The 9,377-nt window shown below is 40.0% G+C and overlaps 1 protein-coding gene and 1 pseudogene across 1 annotated transcript in view; one reads left to right on the forward strand and one right to left on the reverse strand.

Annotated features, from left to right (window-relative positions):
- Positions 1-9,377, reverse strand: part of SV2C (synaptic vesicle glycoprotein 2C) — a 351,290-nt gene that overhangs the window by 242,891 nt on the left and 99,022 nt on the right. The window lies entirely within an intron of this gene.
- Positions 1-9,377, forward strand: part of LOC102819697 — a 39,386-nt pseudogene that overhangs the window by 21,084 nt on the left and 8,925 nt on the right.

Below are 9,377 nucleotides of genomic sequence, written 5' to 3' on the forward strand. Positions count from 1 at the left end.
TTTTTTTTTTTTAATGGACACAAAATTATTATGCATTCAGGAGTGGCACCCCAAATCTGTGTCACCTGGCTATGCCAGGATTCTCATTGATTTGCCTGTTATGTAACCATGTGACTTGGCAAGTATGTCATGATAGTACTGTTCCCATTGATATAACCTGATAAATTTATCATTTTGGGGGATAGTTATAGTTGGGTTTTATTTTGTTTAAGTATCCTGAATAAAGTTTGTTTTTCAAATGAAAAGAAGGCCCAGTGTGTGTCCTTTGATAGATTAGAGGAATTGGACTTTATAAAATGTACATTTTATGATGATGAATGCGAAGCCATTATTACAATATCTGAGGGGGTTTCAAAAGTTGTCAAAAATTTTTCCCATTTCTCTTCAGTTTGTCATTTACAGCCTGGTAAACCAGTCTTTTCTTTGCGTTGTATCTCAATGTAAATAAAGGAAAAATCCTTACCACTGGATTCATAAACAATATTGACATGCAACTCTTTTTAAGTCCTTTTCACTTTCAGCAATCAAGGTTGTACATTTTGTAGGTTGTTAATGAGTCTTCCTCTAATCCTGATGCCACATTTTTCTTTATATAATCCACCTTCTCAGATTATTTGCTCAGCCTATGGATTGAATAAACATTGTGAAGGAATACAACCCTGGAACATACCTTCACTAATTTTAAACCTTTCGGTGTTCCTTTCTTCTGTTCAGAGAACTGCCTCTTGGTCTATGTATAGCTTCCACATGAGCACAATTAAGTGTGCTCATCCTCCACAATGTTATCCATAGCTTGCCATGGTCTACTCAGTAAAAAGCTTTTGCATAGTCAATAAAGCACAGGTTAATATCCTTTAAGTTTTCTCAGATTTCACCTAAGATCTATCTGATGCCAGTATTGATTTCCTTCATTCCACTACCCTTTTTGAATCCAGCTTGAACCTCTGGAAGTTCCCTTGCAGCTGTTTTGGAAATTACACTCGCGTGTGATATTCATGATCTTGTCTGATGTTTTCTGCATTCTGTTGGGTCAGCTCTCATTGGAACAGGCACAAATAGGAATCCCTTCCAATCAATCAGTTGGCCAGATAACTGGCTCCCAAAATTTCTTGGCCTAAATGAAAGTAAAAGGCATTTGACTGCGTAAAATGCTTTGAATTGTACTTTTGTGTTTATGTGCATTTGAGTAGTTTCCTCCCCATGGTTACACACATCACAGCAGAAGAAAGCACTGCCTTTTCTAGCAGTTGTTACTCTTTTAGTCCATTGATTAATTCAAACTAATGAAGTAGGTATAGTTCTCTAATTCACTATCACTGACTTTAGTGGTTGGTGTATAAATTAGAAAAATTATAGTATTAATTTGTCTGCCTTAAAGGCATATGGAAACTTTTCTATCACAGACAGCAAAGATCTTGAAATATTCTGTTGGATGATGAATGCAATGTCATCCTTATTAATTTGTCAATTTCATCATAGGAATCCATATTATTGTCAGATTCGAAACAGCACACACCAGTCCATTTTTAATCATTACAGCCTTGTATAATGAAGTCGATACCTTCCATATAATTTTTGGCAAATTCCAAATTTCCAAGTAAATACAATTAATTGTTGGCTATATTTGTTCCAGGTTTCCCCATTTCTAACTTTGGTTAACCAAAAACTTATATGAATGTCTACCCTCAATTCTGAAAGAGTTTCGACACTGGGGCTCTGATCCTCATACCAATCAGTCTGATTCAAGGCTTACGAGACACAACACTTGAAGAATATTACAGCTGGAAGAGAGATGAGAAACTGAGTCAAATACCATAATTTTACAGACTGGAAAACTAATACAACAACTCTTTGGAGTTGTACAATTCAGGTGGTGATAGTTGTTGTTGTTATGTGCCGTGGAGTCGGTTCCGACACATAGCAACCCTGTACAGGGTTTCTGAGGCTGTAAATCTTTACAAAAGCAGAAAGCCTCATCTTTCTCTGGTGGAACAACTGGTAGTTTCGAACTGCTGATTTTAAAGTTTGCAGTCCAATTCATAACCACTATGCTACCAGAGCTAGATTAATATTACAGCAGGGTGACTATGCCACCGTGTGAAGGTGTAGATTTGCCCTCTAACATCAGGCACCTGCCAGGTCAGCATGACCACTAATTTTTCTTAGCCCAATGTATTCTGTCCAGTAGCAATACCAAAGTGTAAATACCTTCACATGTGGGTCATCGTATAATAATGAAAGGCTTGGGTATTGCATTGGGTTAAGCATTGAATTGGTAACCAAAATGTTGGGGATTCAAACCCACCAGCTACTCTACTAAAGAATAATGAGAAGTCTGCTTTCATAGACTGATGGCCTCAAAAATGCTGGAGAACAGCTCTACTGCATCCTGTGCATTAGCTATGAGTCAGACCGACTAGACTGCAGTGAGTTGTCTTCAGGTGAAACATAATTGTGATTCTTATCTCATTCCAATAAAATCTCCATGGCCTTTCGTCCTTGTGCTAATGTTGCTAGTGGAGAAGAGACCTCTGGTGCTACAAAATCCTCACACAGCATCATTAGGATAGGAATCTTGACCATGGTCAAACTTGACTTTGATCACTTGATTCTATGCAAGTCAGAAAATGGCTCTAGAGCTTGGCCTATGATACCGAAGCGAATGAGATTTGGGGGTGTCTATGTGGAGTCCTGGTAAGGCGTTGAGAGTTATGCAATGGACTGAAAGGTTGGTTTGAACTGTATGGCTGGTGGTTCATGCTTACCACTTTCTCTTTGGAAACCATAGTCAGTGTCACTATGAGTCATAACCAACTAATGGCACTTAACAAAAACATATGGAACCACTGAGTCTTGGTGTGGTGCTGTGGGTTACTGAGCAGGACTGCAAGGTCAGCTTGAACTGTTAGGTCAGTGGTTCCGCCTTATATGGAGTCGTGGGCAATAGGAACAATGAAGCAATAGAGAATTAACCAAAAGACTTTCAGTTTGAACACAACCTGAGCTACCTTGCAGTTAGCACTCCAGTGCTTAGCCTACAGTGCCACACAGGGCGTATATATCATCTCTGAAGATCAGGATGGATTTATAATATCTGCAGGGGATTCAAAAGTTGTGGCAAATTTTCATCATCTTTTAGCTACATTTTTACATGAATTTTTTGAAGGCTTCTGGTAGATGAAAAATTTAGAAAGATTTTTGCTTTACTTTAAGGAATATTCTTAATAAAAGGGTTATACAAAATCTTCTATTCTTGAAGTGCAATATCAGTTTCCTTTCCTTAAAATAAGTATTCTTTTCAGTAAAGTTGCACAAATGAAGTCACATTCATGACTAAATGATTTAATCAGATTCTAAGTTAAAACTTGTCTATCAAATATTATAGTTAGTATGTTTTGTTGTTGTTGTTAAGTGCCGTGGAGTCGGAACCGACTCATAGCGACCCTGTACAGGGTTTCCGAGGGTGTAAATCTTTACGGGAGTAGAAAGCCTCATCTTTCTCCCGCGGAGCAGCTGGTAGTTTCGAACTGCTGACCTTGCGGTTCACAGCCCGAGTCGTAACCACTACGCTACCAGAGCTCCTTACAGTATGTTTAGTGCCATCATTTTTAAATAGCACAATTAATCCAAACTGAAAACACACTCCCCATTATTAACTATGGAGTCACAATGTGTTCAGTGGTGTAAGCACCTAATTGCCAAACTGAAAGGTCAGCAGGTCTAATCCAACAGCCACTCCATTGAAACCCTACACAGGGTAACTGTGAGTTGGAACCAGTCATTAACAACTCTTTAACAAAAACAACCACATGAAATAGTTCCCAAGGAGCTCTAAGAATTCAGCAGTCCCCCAAACATGGTTTTATGCAAGACCATTATGGGAATCTTAGGACCTAGTATTATATCTGCCACTCACAAAGAACTGGGGCCCTGCCATGGTGAGGTTGTGTATCAGTGTGCCTGTCTGGTTTGCCCTGATAATATAGTAATTGTCCATGATGGGATCTGACAGGGAGATGATTGCCTCCTTGATGGGATCTGCCATGAGTAGCCAATCAGTTGAAAGGGAGATTCGTTGAGGGTGTGACCTGCATAATATAAATACAGACATTGAAGGTAAAGCTCTTCAGTTGTTTGCTGACTTTGGTTCTTGCATCTAGCTTCCATCATCTGTCCTCCTGCTCTTGGGATTTGAACCAGCCTTCTTCTGCTGATCTCTGGATCTCTGGTTCATCAGTCCTGCAGCTCCGTGAGTCAAAAGGAATCTCCAACCTGACTTCTGACCAAGGTATTTGTGACTTTCTCCCCTCTACAACCTCGGGAGCCATTTCTTGGGGATAAATATCACTGCCCTCCAAACCTGTGCTCTCTCTATGTGCACAACTTTTTATATAAGTCTACAAAATGTTTTCTTATGTTTTGCATGGGGACACTATGAATAAGAAACTATCTATCTATAGAACAAGCTTGTGCAGTGTGGTGGTTATGAGTTGGGTTGCTAACCTCAAAGTCAACAGTTTGAAACAACCAGCTGTTCAGTGAGAGAAAGTTTTACACATTCAGAAACACTATGGAAGGCTTTTTACAAGTGGGAACTAACTAGGTGGCACATAACCAGCCAACCTTTAATGTATCTATCTATGGGGAATTTGGTTATTCTGTAAAATAAGAACTGACAGCTAACAAAATGATTGTAACTCCGAGACTAACACAGGACAAAAGTAGTTCAAAACTACCAGCTATTCTGCAGGAGAAAGATGAGGCTTTCTGCTTCCGTAAGGATTTACAGCCTCAGAAACCTGTACAGGGTCGCTATGAGTTGGAACCGACTCCACGGCATATAACAACAACAACATTTATAGCCTGAGAAACATTCAGGTTTTTAATATAAGTTTTCAAGTGGCATTAGGTCAGTTCCGACTCATAGAGAGTCAGCAGAGGGTTTGCAAACCTTCATAACTTTCTAGAAGCAGAAAGCCTCACCTTTCCCCCAAGAAGCAGCTGGTAGACTTGAACTGAGGACTTTGTGGTTCATAATCCAGGGCTTATCATATGCAGCCATTGAGTTCCTACAGATATACCTAGACATAGAGTTGATTGTTTTGTGTATTGGTGTGTGTGTATAGCTGTGGAGCAGCGAATTACTTTATATATAGCCTTTGTAGCCATGGATGATCTTCAATAGCATAACGTGATTATTGGGATTATACAAGTAAAGAAATACAAGATAGCATAGATCATTTGTTTTGGGGCTGCTAAACCAAAGTCATGGTTCAAAGTCACAAGAAAACCCTTGTGAACACAGGTGATGTTATCTGCTCCTATAAAGATATAGTACTCTTCGGAACTGTAGATAGGATGGCTTTGAGCTAGGATAAACTACATGGCAGTGGGACTTGGTTTTGTTTTGTTTTCAATACAAATAAGGTACATAGAAATTCATTGAGTATGGCAAAATGCAAGTAAGGTGTATTGAATGGTTTTATTATTTTTTTTTACTAGGCTGAAAGTGAGGCAATCCAACCAGTGAGAAGAGCTCACTGCCATCTGGAAAGAGAAGGGCCCTCCAGAGCTGCAATAGTAGCAGCGTCAATAACTGCACAAGCTCAGCTGTAGCCTTCAGGGAGCCCAGGACGCGAGTGATACCTTGTGTCCCAGACCACTGAGAAACTAGAGCGGGAAGAGCAATTGCAGTTGGAGTTGTATCACAACTTGGCCCTGTACACAACTGGAAGATCCAGGACTGATTCAGGGAGAACAGGTGGACGGTGCTATCGACGCTCCTAAGTTGGAAGACATCTAAATTCCTGTGTCAGAGAGATGTACGAAGAAGATTCCATGCTAATGGAGCTGCAAAATGAAGTTCCAGTGACCACATCTATGGAGAACATGGACGCTGATGCTCGATCTATCTACGTTGGCAATGTGGACTATGGTGCCACAGCAAAAGAGCTAGAAGAACACTTTAAAGACTGTGGTTCAGTCAACCGGGTTACCATTCTCCGTGACAAATTCAGTGGCCATCCCAAAGGCTTTGCATATATAGAGTTCTCAGACAAGGAGTCAGTGAGCACTTCCTTGGCCTTAGATCAGTCCCTTTTCAAAGGAAGGCTAATCAAGGTGATCCCCAAACGGACCAACACACCGGGCATCAGCACCACAGACCGGGGTTTCCCAAGATCTCGCTACCGTGGCCGTACCAACAACTACAATTCTGCCTTCTACAGAGGATTCTGTGGTATGTCCCGAGGTCGGGGTTGGGGCCATGTGCGAGGTAGGGGCCGTGGTCGAAGTAGTCACCATGGTCAAGTCTACATGGGCCGAGCCTATAGGGGTCGGGTTAGAACCACATCACAGTATCTACTTTATTAAAATGTGTTTAGAGGACAACGAAAAAGAATATTAATGGGAAAAATACCTTTAAAAGTATCATTTGGAATAGGAAAGAATCTGTTTTGGGTTAGTAGAGTGAGCCCTGGAGAGAGGCAAATGGGGCTGTTCATTGACTTTGGGAGGTGGCCATGAACAAACAACTCCCCAGGTTTACCCTAGCAACTTCATCTCACTGGGGATGCACTAGGGGAGGTGGTCAGCAGTGTTAGGTGGTAGGAGGCTTTTTTTTTTGAATGGACACAAAATTATTATGATTTCATGGATTCAGGAGTGTCACCCCAAATCTGTGTCACCTGGCTATGCCAGGATTCTCATTGGTTTGCCTGTTATGTAACCATGTGACTTGGCCACTATGTCTTGATAGTACTGTTCCCATTGATATAACCTGATAAATTTATCATTTTGGGGGGGGGAGTTATTGTTGGGTTTTATTTTGTTTGAGTATCCTGAATAAAGTTTGTTTTTCAAATGAAAAGAAGGCCCAGTGTGTGTCCTTTGATAGATTAGAGGAATTGGACTATATAAAATATAAATTTTATGATGATGAATGCGAAGCCATTATACAATATCTGAGGGGATTTCAAAAGTTGTGAAAAATTTGTTCCATTTCTCTTCAATTTGTCATTTACAGCATGGTAAACTAGTCTTTTCTTTGCATTGTATCTCAATGGAAAAAAAGCAAAAATCCTTACCACTGGACTCATAAACAATATTGAGATGCAACTCTACTTCCTCAGTTAGTATTTTTAAGTCCTCTTCACTTTCAGCAAGTAAGGGTGTACATGTTGTAGTTTGTTAATGAATCTTCCTCTACTCCTGATGTCACATTTTTCTTCATATAATCCACCTTCTCAGATTATTTGCTCAGCCTACAGACTGAATAAGCATTGTGAAGGAATGCAATCCTGGCACACACCTTTACTAATTTTAAACCATTCGTTGTTCCCTTCTTCTGTTCAGATAACTGCCTTTTGGTCTATATATAGCTTCCACGTGAGCACAATTAAGTGTACTCATTCTCTACAATGTTGTCATGGTCTACTCAGTAAGAAGCTTTTGCATAGTCAATAAAGCACAGGTTAATATCCTTTAGCTTTTCTCTGATTTCACCTAAGCTCTACCTGATGCCAGCATTGATATCCTTCATTCCACTACCCTTTTTGAATCCTGCTTGAACCTGTCAGTTCCCTTTCAGTCATTTTGAAAATTATACTTGCGTGTGATATTAATGATATTGTCTGATGTTTTCTGCATTCTTTTAGATCAGCTCTCATTGGAATAGGCACAAATATGAGTCTCTTCCAGTCAGTTGGCCAGATAGCTGTCTCACAAATTTCATTGCATAAATGAAAGATAAAGGGTATTGGGTTGTGTAAAATGCTTTGAATTTTATTTTTGTGTTTAGGTGCATATCAGTGAGTTCCTCCAATAGTTACTCAAGTGACAGCAGAAGGAAGCACTGCCCTTTCTAGCAGTTGTTACTCTTTCAGTGCATCATTGCTGTCACTGAGGTCTTCCTCCTTCACACTGACTTATCTATTTCACACAGTGTGTATCTATTTCATGAATCAAGTTTTTAAATTAAATGAAGGCCCAGTATGTGTGCTTTGAAAGATTAAAGGAATTGGACTATGTAAAATGCTTAGAATTGTGTTGTTGCTTTTAGATGCATTCCAGTGGGTTCGTCTCCATAGTTACCTGAGTCACAGGAGAAGAAAGTGCTACCCTTCCTCACAGTTTCTACTCTGTTTGTCCATTATTGCTGTCACTGAGGTCTTTCTTCTTCACACTTACTCCATTGCACATAGACCTGGTGTAATGCTGTGGGTTAATGTGCTAGACTTCAAGGTCAGAGATTCAAGCCCACTAGCCGCTTCTCAGAAACCCTATAAAGGGCCACCTTGAATTGGGACTGATTCGATGGCATTTGGCAATATCAACAAACTCAAATTTACAGTTCACTTCTTATCCTATTGAGTCACCATTCTTCATATCTATATATCTATATATATGCACACACATATATATGATGTCTAGTTCTATATAGCTTATATATATATACACACACACAGATACACACACATATAATGTCATATATAGGAGCTCTGGTAGCATAATGGTTAAAAATCAGATTGCTAATCTCACGGTCAGCAGTTCAAAACTACTAGCATTTCCACAGGAAAAAGATGAGGCTTTCTGTTCCCTTAAAGATTTACAGCCTCAGAAACTCTGTACATGGTCGCTATGAATCGGAACCAACTCCATGGCACATAACAAAAATATGTCATGTATATGCATTGTTATAACATGCCATCAAGATGGTTCTGACTCAGACACGGTGTATACATATATACATATGTTGTACTCAGGTGCCATCAAGTCATTGATAAGGACCCCATGCAAAACAGAACCAAACACTGCCCAGTCCTACACCAACTTGAGTGCATTGCTGCAGCCACTGTGATAATCTATATCACTGAGTGGTCTTCCTCTTTACCGACCCTCCACTTTGTTGTTATTAAGTGCTCTTGAGTTGGTTTTGACCCATAATGATCCTGTATAGTGTTTCTGACCAGTGTCTGATGAGTCTGAAACACTAACATTACTGTTCACACCAACCTTGCATCCAGCGCATCAAACCATAATGTCACATTAGGACTGTCCATTTTACCAACAATGGTGTCTGTCTAAATGGACTGGTCTGTCCTGACAATATGTCCCAACTATGACAGATGAAGTGTGTCCAAACTGGCTTCCAACACTTTACTTCTTCCAACGTGGATCAATCCATATTCTATAAAATCAGAATTCTTCTACAGTCTTCCTTATACCCTGTCCAACTTTCTCATGCATATTGTTGTTGTTGTTGTTGTCAGGTGCCATAGAGTCGGAACCGACTCATAGCGACCCCATGCACAGCAGAACGAAACAATGCTCGATCCTGGGCCAACCTCACTACCACTGCCACACTTGAGTCCATCAAT

The sequence above is a fragment of the Chrysochloris asiatica genome, unplaced genomic scaffold, assembly GCF_000296735.1.
Source record: "Chrysochloris asiatica unplaced genomic scaffold, ChrAsi1.0 scaffold00234, whole genome shotgun sequence".
Taxonomy (NCBI): domain Eukaryota; kingdom Metazoa; phylum Chordata; class Mammalia; order Afrosoricida; family Chrysochloridae; genus Chrysochloris; species Chrysochloris asiatica.